General features: G+C 38.8%; 1 protein-coding gene across 6 annotated transcripts in view; it reads left to right on the top strand.

Annotated features, from left to right (window-relative positions):
* The window catches only part of PTPRM (protein tyrosine phosphatase receptor type M), a 526,420-nt gene that overhangs the window by 487,448 nt on the left and 22,627 nt on the right, over positions 1-16,345 (top strand). The window lies entirely within an intron of this gene.

Here is a 16,345-nt window from a genome sequence, read left to right as displayed (position 1 = left end):
CAACTGTACTTTTCCTGTAAGTCAACATTCCTATATCATATAAGAAAAGGAGATGCACATATTTAAAAATGGTTTGTAATGGTTTAAATATTTTCATATCTTGGATCAATGCATCTTAAAAAGAATTACATATAATAAATTATTTTAACTCTATTAAAATTAGCACATGCAAACGTATCTATGCGGTTACTTTCAAATGAGCTTCCAATATCAAGCCTACTATAGATAATCAGGAAGTAAGTTTAATTGCATTGTCTACTACAATATTAATCTGGCTACCAGTTGGTACAATATTAGTACAATATTTATAGCATTCTGAGCTGTAAAGAAGTATGAATTGCTTTGCTTGGTCATCATTACAAATTCCTTCAATTTATATTATGGTCACTTCCCAATGTACTTATTCAAATCTGGGAATAGAATGTTTGCGATCATTATTTCTTCAAAATTAAAAGCTCATGAAAATGTAGAATTAGAAAAGTATTTTATTAAGTCTGACTTGGTAAGAGATAAGGGTGTGCTCAGGGTAATGTTTCAAAAACAGTACTGAAATTCATCCATTTTCTCTACAAACTGGATGAGTCCGTTCTTTTTCCTAAATGTTATTTGATTTCATTTAATATATGGCCATGTCTGAAGCCATATTGCTTCTAAGAATTCATCAGTCTTTAAGATGGAAACCAGCCTTGAATACTCGATAGTCTAGTATATTTCTTAATAACAATCAAGCTTAATCTGTTTATCAGTTCTCATATTTGGTTTCTCATAGATTTTTTTCTTCTGGAATTATATCAAGCCCTGTCGAAAATCATTTAGATAACTAGCTATAACCTGAATTACATAGCCTTTTTAAAATATTTTTATTAAAAGTTTTACAAAGCATTTAAAAACGAATACAAACTAATAAAGAGTAGAAACAGTAAAGAAGAAAGGAAAAAAGAGAGAAAAAGCAAAAGTGCAGAAAAAAAGAATCAAAAAGAAAAAATAGAAGCTTCCGATTTCCTTTCCAGCAAATATAAGTACAATTGCAAAATTATCTCTTACACTATGATTACAAAAAAAGCTCACTTTTTTCTATTATCTTTTTTTTTTTCTAATCATCAAGACCATAAATCATAAGTGCATTTTTCCCCCATTTCATGCAAAAAGTCTGTAAGAGGTTTCCAGTCAACCGTAAATGTAGATGTTTTTTCTCTGATCAAACAGATTAATTTAGCTATCTCTGCAAGTTCCATCATCTTCACCAAACAATCCTCCATTGTAAGTAGTGTTGAACCTTTCCACTTTTCAGCATATAATTAACAAACATTCTCACGCTGGGCTATTCTGTTTAGTTAACTTAGTAATGAAGTATTAAAGCACTTTCGTCAGAAGTAAAAATAGTAAAAATAAAAATAGCAGAATAAAAAAAAAAGACTGTCCCCTTAACCATTTGAAACTTTCTTAGATCTTGTCTTAATTGAGCTTTTTGCCAATAAGTCTTGAATCTTTAAACGAAAGTCTCTCTTGTATTTTTTGTAGTCTCAAAAGAAGGTTTAATTCACCACGAGGAGTCTTATCTTTGCTGCAGAAAGAAATCTCTCTTCAGCTGTAATTGATTACTTTATTAAAGTGATTAAGAGATGGGGAGAGCAAGGCTGTAAAGTCCATAACAGCTCTGCTGCAGTTAGGAGTATAGATGGAAGTCCAGGGTTCTTAGCAGCTCAACTCCTGATCTAGCTGCAAAAACTTTTCCATATCCGCAGTTTTAATCAGAAGGAACCGCCATCTGGAACACACGTGGTTAATCATTCGATCTCCCTTTGGTCCAGGGAGATAAAAGCTGGCCAGAAACACTTCCCAGCCAGCTTCCAAACCACAGGGGCTGATCACACTTTGGAGAGTGTCAGGCTGCCATTCCCCATGGAAGCAACTCCCCTGAATTACATAGCCTTGAAACCTATTATATATATAAGCATCAGTCGCACAAGAAACATATTTCAGAATTAGGTTGTTCTTGGCAATATATTTTATTCCAATCCTCTCACAGTTTAGATGTTTAAATATATAGATAGCTAAATCAGTTGTGTCTGTAGTGGTGCTCAAAAGCAGCCCTTCTTTTTTTTTCTAATAATAGTTGATTATTAAGAGCAAACGCTAGAAATTTGGACTTGAATGTGGGAGATCTTACACAGACATTTTAGTAAAGATTTCAGATGTGTTTGAAACAAAATTGTCTGGTTTGGCTTGAAATTGGCAATCTTTTAATTTTCTTTATTTTTTTATTTGTCAACGTGTATGCCACCTCAATCTCAACATGACAATATATATTGCCCATATATAAAAAATGAAATGTTTGCCAGCTATGTACACCAATTTTATTTATTTAGATTGTAGTCCAATATATTGTAAACGTTAAATTAAATATTTTACTCCATCAGCTATGGTAACATTTTGAACTTAGATTTTGAAAGATATCTTAAAGAATGGGATCCTACTCTTCTATGCAGAACCAATTTCTTCACATGCAGACGCACAGAGGTAATGCTAAGAGAGCACTTTTGACACTGTTGGTAGATTTTAGGAATCAAGAAAACACTAAGGAATGAAAGAATGTTTTAAGTAGCTGAACCCAGGATTGTTTAGCATTCTAAATGTTAAATACAGTACTCAATTCAATACAATTTATTGTATTCATAAAAAAATAATATTACCCTGGGTGAAGTTGGGTACCATCTTTGACATTGGTTGAAACTCTGAAATATATATTATAGCCTAACCTGAGAGATACAGTGGTAAATTGATAAAAAGTGATCACATATTCTTCAGTTAAAGAAGTTAGTAAAGTCACACTTCGTCACTGCCATACATATGGATTCTAGAATCCTGAAATGAAGCAGCAGAGCACAGAGCAAATGTTAAATGCCCAGAGTCTCTGGGTAGCATATATAGTAAAGTTAATTAAATAAATAAATAAATAAATAAATGCCCTTATGTCTTTTCAGTTACACATTTTGGTGTTCATTATTTCAGACTTTATGGTTACATGTCCTATCACCTTTATTCTATAATCCTCCTGCACAACATTCTTTTTTTATACAGTAATTTTTATTAGAGTTTTCAAATACAAGGATAAAATACTTATACAAACTAAAGAAATTAAAAAGGGTAAAAAAAGAAAAAAGAGAAGTGCAAAGATATAGAGAAAAGAAAGAAAAAGAAGAAGATATATAAAAGATGACTTCCCCGTCTCTCCAGACAAGTATAAACAGCTTCAGCAATTTAATACTTTCTCTAGTATTTCATAAAAGAATTCTCTTCTTCCCATATTTCATCTCTTATCAATAATCAAATTATAAAAAATAATCTTTCAGTCCTAATCAGCAAAAGTCCATATAGGGCTACCAAAGATAATAACATATGTATTTTAACCTTAATCAAAGAAATCTATTTTATAGTCCAGTTTATCACTTTCTCTAAAAAGTAAAGCAAAAGAAATCTCTCTCCAGTAAAAATCCTAAAAACCTCGTCCTCAATCCTCAATCTCTGTTTTCTCCAGTGAAATCTGTTGTTCTTCTATATCCTCTATTCAACTGTCAATCTTTTAAGTAGTTTCTGAGTGCATTACTCCCAAACCACCTTAAATTCTACTATAGTCATATAGTATTGCTCCATTCTATTATTGCTCCATTGTATCTTCCCCTTTAAATGGAATCGGTTGTTGTCTTTGGTTCCCTCAGTCAAGTCTCCTTAGCATCTGTTTATTTTCCAGACAAGAAAACTTTCCCATGGGAGGATTTCTTACAATTAATTTCAAAATCTTTTTTTTTTTTTGTAATTTTTAAACACACCACAGGAAATATTCTTTCAAGTCCATCTAGCCCCTTAACTTTTCAAACCCTTTTGCTGTTCAAAAAATAAATCTTTTTTTTTAAACCTTAGACTTACATGTAGTTTCTTTCATCCAAGCTAAAAGGAGATTCTCCCAGTGTAATAAAACTTGCCCTTTTAATCCATAAAAAGCAAGTTCCTAAAGTAATTAAGAGAGGAAGAAGGTGGACCCAATGTCCCTTTGAAAGGTGCTGAACTGCGGCTTGGGTAGTATGTTTTTCCCTCGGCTCCCAGAACTCTCAAACCCGCTGGAGATCGCTATTTTGCAATCTCTTTGCAGGGAGATTCTGTATGGAGCACACTTGGGGGAGATCCTTGTCCTCTCCTTTATCCGGAGAGTTCTGAGGAGCCAATCCCTTCACCAGCTCCTCTCTTCATTGCGGTTGTCAACTCCGCAAAAGTGGAGCCATCTTCAGTCTGCCATTGCTGTCCCCAGAACATTCTGCACAACATTCTGAGAGGTGAACAAATGGTATCATAGCTATAGAAAAAAGATCTATGTGAGGTCTTTTTTCTAGAACATCTGGAGGACAAGTTGAGAAAGGCTATTTTAGGATATTAACAATGATCATAACCAACGTTTTCTTCCTCTTATTCCCCCCTTATATCATACATTGCATGCTTTTTACCATATGTCCATTATTTATTATTTAAATTTCTAGCATCTCCATACCTGGTTATAACTGATTTATGTCATCTTACATGAAAAGTGTCTTGAGGATGTCAGTGAACAAGTATTTATTTCAATGTTGTTGTCTAAAGTAATACATATTTCTGTATCCCAAATTTCTTCATAGACTAATGCCAGATATTGCTCATTTAGCATAACTCCAAATTTGAATTAAATAGCATTAATGACAGTGTTTTATACATATTAATGCCAAAATCTACCCAGATTTAATACCATTTTCCTTATCAGGTTTACCTGTAAATGTAAATTGAAATGAAACTCTTTCCCATCACTTCAGTGAGCACAGTAAATCAATATTTTGATGACATTTATATATCAAAATGTAGATCTGCTGAAGTAGTGCATAAAAGATAAATAGTGCATTAAAACTATTTTTATTCGTTTATTCGTTTATTTAAAGGATTTGTATGGCCGTTCAACTCAAACATTGTGACTCTGGGTGATGTACAATCAAGCGAAAAGGAAAAACAACACAAGATGAAAAATCCTAATTAAAATCCAACAAACATTAATAGGAGACCAGGGTCCCAACACCCAAGGGGGGGAAAAAAACAGGTTTTTAGTACCATTCTGAAGACCAACAGGGTCAGGGCCAACTGTATGTCAGAGGGATGATCATTCCAGAGGGTCAACAGAAAAGACATGCCCTCTGGTTCCCATCATAAGGCATTGTTACAAAGAAAGAACCCTAAATGTTCCCATCATAGTAGAGCATATACTGAGTAGGCAGTACCTGGCTCAACAGTAGTGCCTACGAGAGGGATCTAGGTGTCCTGGTGGACCACCACTTAAGTATGAGTCAGCAGTGTGCTGCAGCTGCCAGAAAAGCCAACACAGTCCTGGGCTGCATCCACAGAAGTAGTATCAAGATCAAGGGAAGTGATAGTATCGCTCTACACCACACTGATGAGGCCACATTTGGAATACTGCATCCAGTTCTGGTTACCACAATACAAAAAAGATGCTGTGGCCCTAGAAAGAGTGCAGAGAAGAGCAACAAAGGTGATAAGGGGTCTGGAGGCTAAATCCTATGAAGAATGGCTAAAGGAACTAGGTATGTTTAGCTTAACAAAGAAAAGACTGAAAGGAGACATGATAACAGTCTTCCAATACTTGAAGGGCTGCCACAGGGAAGAGGACATCAATTTATTCTCCATAGCACCTGAGGGCGGAAGCAATGGGTGGAAGCTCATCAGAGGAGATCCAACCTGGAAATAAGACGGAATTTCCTGACAGTGGAAGTGGAACAGGTTGCCTCCCAGAGCTGAAGGCACTCCATTGCTGGAGGTTTTCAAGAAAAGATTGGACAACCATTTGTCCAAGTTGGTATGAGTACCCCTGCCTTGGGCAGGGGTTGGACTAGAAGACATCCAAGGTCTCTTCCAACCCTATGATTCTATGTGGGACAGGTAGATACCAGTGGGAGGAGGTGGCCCCACAAACACCCTGGCTTTGTGCCCTGTAGTTATGAATATATAGCAAGATTTTTAAAAACTACGGCTAGTATACCCTTAAGACTATTGATATAAATAATACTTTTTATTTTTAAAAAGGCTGAAAGAATAGGATCAGTTTGATAGAATGAGTAGATTATCAGATTCACATAGCTATATAGTTCAGTGGAAGCATCAATCATGGTCTGGTCCTCTTATTGAACCTGTTTCATTGTGGCAAAGAAAAATAAATCAAGTGGAAAGGGTATTGACCTCTGAGAAATATAGTATAAACTTAGGAGATAACATCTGTGCCTACGGTACCTTTTCCCAGTTAGCAACGAACTGCTAAATCCTATTTATCAGACTGTTAGCCTTCCAGAAGTTCATTTTTGGAAAATTGTGGAGGCTGCTGAGGAAATAAAGGGTGGGAAAATCAGTTTCTGTTCACCCTCTTCCACAGACAATGTGATGGTCCAATGTACATTATGCTATATTAGACTGCAAATTAGATCTGAAAATCCCAAGGAAGGGTGCTTTAATAGTTCAAAAGTTAAAGTCTAATTATTGTAATGTCTTTATGTGTTATACATCTGAATGTGGTTCACTTAAATAAGGGGCAGTGGACCCCCTCCCGTGTGCCTTGGAGGAAATGAATTATTCTGACCTGTTTCTTATGGATTAACCTGTAGTGAAACTAGGATGGGGATGTCCTGGTCCTGGTCCTACTTGATCTCTGAGCTGCCTTCAATACCACTGAGCCTGGTTCCATCTGGATCCCCTCCAGAGATTGCATTTTGTAGTAGTTCCTTTCCTTCTCCAAGGATACCTTTGAGGGCAGGAGTGAAGAGGTCAAGCCTAAGGCCCTCTGTTGTAGAGTGCCATAAAGTTCTACCCCTTTGCTCCTTATAATTCTATATGAAGCCACTGGGAGAGGTAATTCACCAGCACAGGTTTGGAGTTATCAGGATACCAATGATATCCACTTGTATATCTCAAACAGGAGATATGGTCAAAGTGCTCTCCCCAGTGCCTGGAGGCTGTGAGGGTCTGGATAAGGAAGAACAGACTAATTTCCACAAGACTGAGTGACTGTGGGTTCAGAAACCAACTGAGACCAATGATATTCCATCTTTGGTTCTGGGTAGACTCATACTCCCCTGGACTGAACTGGTTCATAATTGGAGGTCTTCCTAGACTCAAACTCCTGCTTGAGGGTCAGATGGCAGCTATGGCTAAGAAGGCCTTTCCACAACTCGAACCTGGGCGCTAGATACAAGTATTCCTGGATCAAGAGACCCTGCTCACAATCACTTATGGTCACCTTTCATTGAACTGTTGCAACTTGCGCTATATGAAGTTGCCCTTGAAGACCACCCAGAAACTACAATTGGTCCATAAAGCAACAGCAGCTCAAGTAGTTAAGGGCATCTCTCCATTCATCCAGATAATACCATTGCTGCAAGAGCTGCACTGGTTGCAAGTGGCTTCCAGTGCAATTCAGGAGGCTGCTTGTCACCTTTAAAGCCCCAAATGAATCAAGACCTGGATATCTTTGGGACTGCCTTCTAGTGGTTTCTGCCTGTGCAAGAAAATCTAATAGGGATGTGCCTCTTTTGGTACTACCCCTCTTCTTTGAAACAGTGCTTCACAAAAGGTGAGATCAGCAGCGATCATTTTGGTATTTAGAAAAGCCACCAAGACCTGCTTATTTTGGAAATCCTTCAGGAATTATGAGAATGGTAGGTTCCCACCCAATGGTAGGTTCCTACCCAATGATTGATTGTTACTGATAATGCTATTCCTCAGCATGATGAATAGGAAGGTAATTATTATTTACCATGTGTCATGTTATTATTTATTGTTTATATCTTTTTTGTTTATATATTGTAACAGTGTACAGCATTGTGTTGCCATCTGGTGGCTAGGTGGGAGCCAATACTGTAGGTTCTTTAGGATTCAGCAATAATAGGCTCAAACCAGGTGAAATACTAAAAAGGATTTTATTGAGTAATATTAAGAGAGTTACAAAGAAAGAGAAATATCCCAGACTATATCCCTTCTCTCACTGAGAACTCCCAGAATGGCAGCAGATGCCTGCTAGAGTCAGCAGGTAATTGCACAGCAACTTTTTCTTCCGGGGGCTTTAGGTCTGTGCCAAGGTTCAAACTGTCTGGGGACTTTCATTAGCTTTTTATACTTTTCTTAAGAGACAGTAATATAAACAAACAATAACACTTGGAGATGGCTTGATAGCACATCTTATCATTGACTTGGTCATAACTCAGTGGACCTACTGCCAGGTGTATGTTAAATAAGGCATTATCCCTAGCAGAACAACACCTGAGGATGATCTGATGACATATCTTGTCACTAACTTGGGAAGTTATTTGACCCTTTGCTAAGAATATTGTTATGGGAAATATCATTTCTAGTGTGCAGCTGCTGCTGCTCCTTCTTGACTCAGGAGGTGTCAGATCTTAGAACTTTTTTATCTTAATTGTTACAAGTAGGAACACATATAAAAGGCTCAAAGGTGAGAGTGATTTACAGTACAATGATGCAATTTACAAAGCTTGGTAAGTAACTCCTTCTAAGCATGCATGTGGAGGAATTCATCAATACAAAGTTTGTTAAATTACATACACTGTCTCTGCTGGCTAAGTAACCCCTACTACCCCTCTATGTGCAGAGAAAAGAGGGTCCACACCACTTTCTCCTCACCAATCTTGCATGATGCCACTACAGATACTTAATGTTGCAATTAAAATGGCCTGTAAGCCTGAGTAAATAAATAACTAAATACACTTTCTCCCAAGCCTTATTCCCACCAGACATGTTGTAGGGACCTTTTTACAAGTTTTTCTGCACTCTACCACTGAGCTATAGCTCTTCCTATAACATAATGACAAGAGCGAGAAACAACTGTAGATCAGTGGCAGTGCATCTGCTCTGCACATAGATGACCCCATTATTAATCCCTAGAAGAGCACAGGAGAGGCTTTCATCTAAAATTCTGGAAAGACACTGCCAATCACTGTAAATAAGACTGGATTAGAAGAAGCACCAAAGGCAGCTGTCTTCCTATGCCCAATCTGACCCAAAACAATTGGGACTATCCAAATAAATCCATACATCAACATGATTTGTTGGGAAGCAGACTTAGCACCAACCTTAGAGATAGCCCTGACTGCAGTCTTTTACTTTCTGATATATAAGAGAACGTTGTCATTCTGTGGGGAAAATTAAATCACAGGGCCTATTGCTGAGAGGGTAGTATCTCTTAATCCTTGTCAATAGGTGGTCTGGCCTTACTGGCAGACACTCCACAGTGGACTAGGAATTCTGGGAATACAGTCATAGACTTATAGGGTTGTTGTTCAGTCGTTAAGTTGTGTCCGACTCTTCGTGACCCCATGAACCATATTGCGCCAGGCCTTCCTGTCCTTCACTGCCTCCCTGAGTTTGATCAGTTTCATGCTCATTGCTTCAGTGATGCTATCTAACCATCTCATCCTCTGCCGTCCTCTTCTCCTTTTGCCTTCAATCTTTCCCAGCATCAGGGTCTTTTCCAAAGAGTCCTCTCTTTGCATTAGATGACCAAAGTATCTGAGCTTGAGCTTCATTATCAATCCTTCCAATGAGCAATCAGGGTTGATTTCCTTTAAGATTGACTGGTTTGACCTCCTAGCAGTCCAAGGGACTCTTAAGAGTCTTCTCCAGCACCACAGTTCAAAGGCATCAATTCTTCGGCGCTCAGCCTTCTTTATGGTCCAGCTCTCACAGCCATACATTACTACTGGAAAAACCATAGCTTTGACTATGTGGATCTTTGTCGGCAAGGTGACGTCTCTGCTTTTTAATATGCTATCTAGGTTTGCCATAGCTTTCCTCCCATGGAGCAAGCATCTTTTAATTTCATGGCTGCAGTCTCCATCTGCGGTGATCTTGGAGCCCAAATAAATGAAGTCTGTTACTGCTTCCATTTCTACCCCTTCTATTTGCCAGGAATTGATGGGTCCAGATGCCATGATCTTAGTTTTTTTAACGTTGAGTTTCAAGCCAGCTTTCGCACTCTCCTCTTTCACCCTCAAGAGGCTCTTTAGTTCTTCTTCACTTTCTGCCATTAGGGTGGTATCGTCTGCATATCTGAGGTTATTGATGATTCTCCCTGCAATCTTAATTCCGGCTTGTGATTCTTCCAGCCTGGCATTTCTCATGATGTACTCTGCATATAGGTTAAATAAGCAGGGTGACAGTATACAACCTTGTCGTACACCTTTCCCTATTTTGAACCAATCGGTTGTTCCATGACCGGTTCTAACTGTTGCTTCTTGGCCCGCATACAGATTTCTCAGGAGGCAGGTAAGGTGGTCTGGTACCCCCATCTCTTTAAGAATTTGCCACAGTTTGTTATGATCCACACAATCAAAGGCTTTTGCATAGTCAATGAAGCAGAAGTAGATGTTTTTCTGGAACTCTTGTGCTTTCTCCATGATCCAGCGAATGTTGGCAATTTGATCTCTAGTTCCTCTGTCTCTTTGAAACCCAGCTTGTACATCCGGTAGTTCTCGATTCACATACTGCTGAAGCCTAGCTTGTAGGATTTTGAGCATGACCTTGCTAGCATGTGAAATAAGTGCAATTGTGCGATAGTTTGAGCATTCTTTGGCATTGCCCTTCTTTGGAATTGGAACGTAAACTGACCTTTTCCAATCCCGTGGCCACTGTTGCGTTTTCCAAACTTGCTGGCATATTGAGTGCAGCACTTTAACACCATCATCTTTTAGTATTTTAAATAACTCAGCTGGAATACTGTCATCTCCACTAGCTTTGTTGTTAGCAATGCTTCCTAAGGCCCACTTGACTTCACTCTCTAGGATGTCTGGCTCAAGATCAGTGACCACACCAGCATGGACATCAAGGACATTAAGATCTTTCTTGTATAGTTCTTCTGTGTATTCTTGCCACCTCTTCTTAATCTCTTCTGCTTCTGTTAGGTCCCTGCCTTTTTGGTCCTTTATCATGCCCATCTTTGCATTAAACGTTCCTTTGATATCTCCAATTTTCTTGAAGAGATCTCTAGTCTTCCCCATTCTATTGTTTTCCTCGATTCTTTGCATTGTTCATTTAAGAAGGCCTTCTTATCTCTCCTTGCTATTCTCTGGAAATCTGCATTCAGTTGCCTATATCTTTCCCTTTCGCCCTTGCTTTTCACATTCCTTCTTTCCACAGCTATTTGTAAAGCCTCATCAGACAGCCATTTTGCTTTCTTGCATTTCTTTTTCTTTGGGATGGTTTTAGTTGCTGCCTCCTGTACAATATTACGGACCTCCGTCCATAGTTCTTCAGGCACTCTGTCTACCAAATCTAATCCTCTAAATCTATTCATCACCTTCACTGTGTACTCACAAGGAATATGATCTAAGTCATACCTGAGTGGTCTAGTGGTTTTCCCTACATTCTTCAATTTAAGTCTAAATTTTGCAGTAAGAAGCTCATGATCTGAACCACAGTCAGCTCCTGGTCTTGTTTTTGCTGTCTGTATAGAGCTTCTCCATCTTTGGCTGCAAAATATGTAATCAATCTGGTTTCGGTATTGACCATCTGGTGATGTCCATGTGTAGAGTCGTCTCTTGTGTTGTTGGAAAAGAGTGTTTGCTATGACTAGCTTGTTCTCTTGCCAGAACTCTATTAGCCTTTGCCCTGCTTCATTTTGTACTCCAAGGCCAAACTTGCCTGTTATTCCGATTACTCCTTGACTTCCTACTTTAGCATTCCAATCCCCTATGATGAAAAGGACATCTTTTTTTGGTGCTAGTTCTAGAAGGTGTTGTAGGTCTTCATAGAAGCGGTCAACTTCAGCTTCTTCGGCATCAGTGGTTGGGGCATAGACTTGGATTACTGTGATGTTGAACGGTTTGCCTTGGATACGCACTGAGATCATTCTGTCGTTTTTGAGGTTGTACCCCATTACTGCCTTTCCCACTCTCTTATTGACTATGAGTGCAACTCCATTTCTTCTAAAGGTTTCTTGCCCACAGTAGTAGATATAATGGTCACCTGAATTAAATTCACCCATTCCCATCCATTTCAATTTGCTGATTCCCAAGATGTCGACATTCAATCTTGTCATCTCGTGTTTGACCACATCCAGCTTGCCTTGGTTCATAGATCTTACATTCCAGGTACCTATACAATATTGTTCTTTATAGCGTCGGACCTTCTTTTCGCTTCCAGATACATCCACAGCTGAACATCCTTTCAGCTTTGGCCCAGCCGCTTCACTCTTTCTGGGGCTACTTGGAATTGCCCTCCACTCTTCCCCAGTAGCATGTTGGACACATTCCGACCTGAGGGGCTCATCTTCCGGCGTCATATCTTTTAGCCTTTTAACATTGTCCATGGGGTTTTCTTGGCAAGGATACTGGAGTGGGTTGCCATTTCCTTCTCCAGTGGACCACATTTTGTCAGAACTCTCTGTCATGACCTGTCCGTCTTGGGTGGCCCTGCACGGTATAGCTCATGGCTTCACTGAGTTACGCAAGCCCCTTCGCCACGACAAGGCAGTGATCCATGAAGGGGTTATAGGGTTGGAAAGGGTAATTTAGGTCACCTAATTCAGTGCAGGAATCCAAATTAAACTGTCCCTGACAGATGGGTTGCCCAGCCTCTGCTTGAATACATGTAACAAACAGGAGCCCGCATCCTCTCTGGATAATCGTTTATACTGTTGAGCTGCTCCTACTGTTAGGAAGTTTTTAACATTTATTCGGTTAGGTGGCCTTGGCTAAGAAAGACTGAACCTGCTTAGAACTGTGATGGGAGATGAACAGGAAACTGCAGGACCCTGGAAAGTCGAAAGATATCCTGAGAGAAATCAGTGCCAAATCTCTTCCATATTGTTGCCAAGAAAACAACAGTACATGGTTGTGTACAGATAGTCACCAAGAGTTAAGCTTGACTTGGAGTTTTTAACCTTGAATATTGTAAGATCTTTTTAATAAATACTCTTGCCAACTAGATATTTCCCATCCTGTATCTGTGCATTTTTATTTCTATTTCCTTGTGTTTGTCTCCAGTTAAATTTTGTTGTGTTATTTTCAGCCCATTTCTCCAACTAGTAAGACTTTTGAATTGTACTTCTTCTAAGGTTAACTTGTTAACTGTTCCACCCAATTTTGTGATCTCGGCAAACCTGATAAATATTTACATATCTTCATCTAATTTATCACAATAAATCCTCAAATTAGCAGATCTTGGTTTAGCAGACTTCAGATGCAATAGACTGAATCTGTCAGTACTCTATACTGTATGTTTCTATGCAGGCATAATGTCCCATCTGCATTTTCCTTATGTGTAAAATGTACAAAGACTGTAAAATATACCTATGTAAAAGCCTGTCCGCCATTTTGCACATATGTATAGTGTGCAGGAAATGTGAATGAAGTCCCTAATATAATACACTTTTCCATATAGACTATATAGAGGTGTTCTATGCTCCTTGAAATATAAACATTCTCATTAATAATAATAATTTATTAAAGTCTGTTATAGGGCTTCTTATATTCAGTTTCATAATTACCACCCAAGATTAGTTGCTCTGCAGAAGTAAAGGCATTGCAAAAGTAGCAAGTGCTTTGCAGACCATTTTTCTTAAAACAATCTACTGTTCCCTCGTGTAAGGGAGAAATAATTACCTCCTGCCTTTCTTCTGTTTATCTTCCAGTAGCCAGACACTGAATAACCTGGCCATTAGATCTGGAGGGAGAAAAAGAGTCCCACAGTGCACAGTCTGAAATGCATGATGCATATACAGAAGCCTGCAGAAGTTGGAGAAATCTCTTTTTTAAAAAAAGAATGTATTGAGAAGCCACATTGTCTAGACCTCACGGTTGTTCTGCAAGGAATTTAGCCTTTTTTTTTTTTTTTACACTGTTTAGCCAGCACTATGGAAATTAGCAAGTATTCATCTCAAAGCAATTGTGCTAAAGTTAGATACCTGACTGAACCCTCTGTTGCAGCTGTTTCCTTTTTTATATGGGCCTTGGATAAACTGGAATGAATCAGACTTTACCTATGGAACAGATAGACCACAGGAAATGGAGTCACCACAAGTTTTGGTGATTTACACCAATCTGATGATAATGGGAAATATAGCCGCTTCTGAGCAAAGCACAGGAAAACATATTGTCAGTGAGAAGGAAACCGCTGTGAAACTTTAAACAGGGATTTGAACAATTTTCTCGGTCTTGATTATCAAGCAGAGCAGACAGCCAGAGAAACAGTGAACCTCCATACGTGTTCCTTAAGATTTTGGTTTCCTGACAGCAGCACTTTATGAAACTCTTTCAAAAGGAGTTTTAGGAAATGTTACAGAACTCACAATAAAATGCCAAAAGTAGACAAAAATGATCAGCAATAATGATTTCAGGACTTTCCATCTAGCATTCACGACTCCTCCAGTGCTTTTGAGAAGAGAAATGATCAAAGACTTAAGTACACACCTACAAAATTCAATACACTACACTGTGTGCACAATTATTAGGCAAGTTGTATTTTTGAGGATGAATTTCATTACTGAACAACTACAGTGCTCTCGGTCAATCCAAAATGTTAATAAACCTCAAACCTGAATATTTAAGAAAGTAAAAGTGAGGTTTTGGCTCTCTTAGGAGCATATCTATGTATGCATAATTATTGGGCAACTATTAGTGTGCAGAATTATTATGCAACTAAATGAAAAATGAAAATTCCCCTATCTCACTCGTTTATTTTCACCTGTTAAAGTGAGAATAATAAACAAACAACTCAAAATTTACAAATAAACATTTCTGACATTTCAAACAAAAAATCAGTGACCAATATAGCCACCCTTCTTTGCAATAACAGCCATAAGCCTTCCATTCGTGGAGTCTGTCAGTTTCTTGATCTGTTGATGATCAACTTTTTGTGCAGCAGCAGCCACAGCCTCCTAGACACTGTTCAGAGTGGTGTACTGTTTTCCTTCACCATAAATCTCCCATTTGAGAAGGGCCCACAAGTTCTCAATAGGGTTTAGGTCAGGTGAGGAAGGGGGCCATGTCATTATTCTTTCACCTTTGAGGCCTTTACTGGCTAGCCACACAGTGGAGTACTTTGATGCATGCGATGGAGCATTGTCCTGCATAAACATCATGGTCTTCTTGAAAGATGCAGACTTTTTCCTGTACCACTGCTTGAAGAAAGTGTCTTCTAAAAATTGGTAGTAGGTCTGGGAGTTGATTTTGAGTCCATCTTGAATCCGAAAAGGTCCAACCAGCTCATCTGTAATAATACCAGCCCATACCAGTACCCCACCTCCACCTTGCTGGCGTCTGAGTTGAAGTGGAGCTCTTTGCTCGTTACTGATCCAGCCATGGGCCCATCCATCTGGTCCATCAAGAGTCACTCTCATCTCATCAGTCCATAAAACCTTTGAAAAATCTGTCTTCAGATATTTCTTGGCCCAGTCTTGCCGTTTCAACTTATGTGTCTTGTTCAGTGGTGGTCGAGTTTCAGCCTTCCTTACCTTAGCCATGTCTCTGAGCACTGAACACCTTGTACTTCTGGGCACTCCAGGTAGGTTGCAGTTCTGGAATATGACAGCACTGGAGGATAATGGGTTCCTGGTAGCTTCACGTTTGATTCTTCTCAAATCTTTGGCAGTTAATTTGCGTCTTTTTTTCTCAACACATTTCTTGCAACCCCATTGACCATTTGCAACAAAACGTTTGATGGTTCTGTGGTCACGCCCCAATACCTTAGCAATTTCAAGAGTGCTGCATCCCTCTGAGAGACTTTTTACAATTTTTGACTTTTCAGAGTCAGTTAAATCTCTTTTTTGGCCCATTTTGCCTGAGGAAAAGAAGCTGCCTAATAATTATACACACCTTGCTATAGGGTGTTGATCTCCTTAGGCCACACCCTCCCTCATTACACAAATACATATCACCTGATATGCTTATATCCAATAAGCATTCAGGTTTATACAGCTTGGAAGTGGAAAATATGCATACAAATGATGATATGGTCAAAATACTCACTTGCCTAATAAATGTGCACACAGTGTACAGGCTCAACTGTCTCACGTGCTAATCCAGTTGGGACCAATATTGCCGTATTTTTTTTTCAGTAGCAGCCGTGTTGGAAGAGACAGATTGCAGAAACAGGAACTTCTTTGGGTTATGTGTGTGCATGCACACATTTTTTTCCCCATTTTGAACTAAAGAGTACTCCTGTCTTTAATTCTCTGAACTTCTGTTGGAAGAAGATGCATATTCTTTCAATCTTATTGTCCATTTCCTTATGTAGACAGCACGACTGTTTTATG

The sequence above is a fragment of the Python bivittatus genome, unplaced genomic scaffold, assembly GCF_059951505.1.
Source record: "Python bivittatus isolate LINGU-HERP-01145 unplaced genomic scaffold, Pbiv_v1 ctg000840_np1212, whole genome shotgun sequence".
Lineage (NCBI taxonomy): Eukaryota > Metazoa > Chordata > Lepidosauria > Squamata > Pythonidae > Python > Python bivittatus.
Note: the sequence above shows the minus strand (reverse complement) of the source record. Positions and strands in the feature narration are given on the sequence as shown.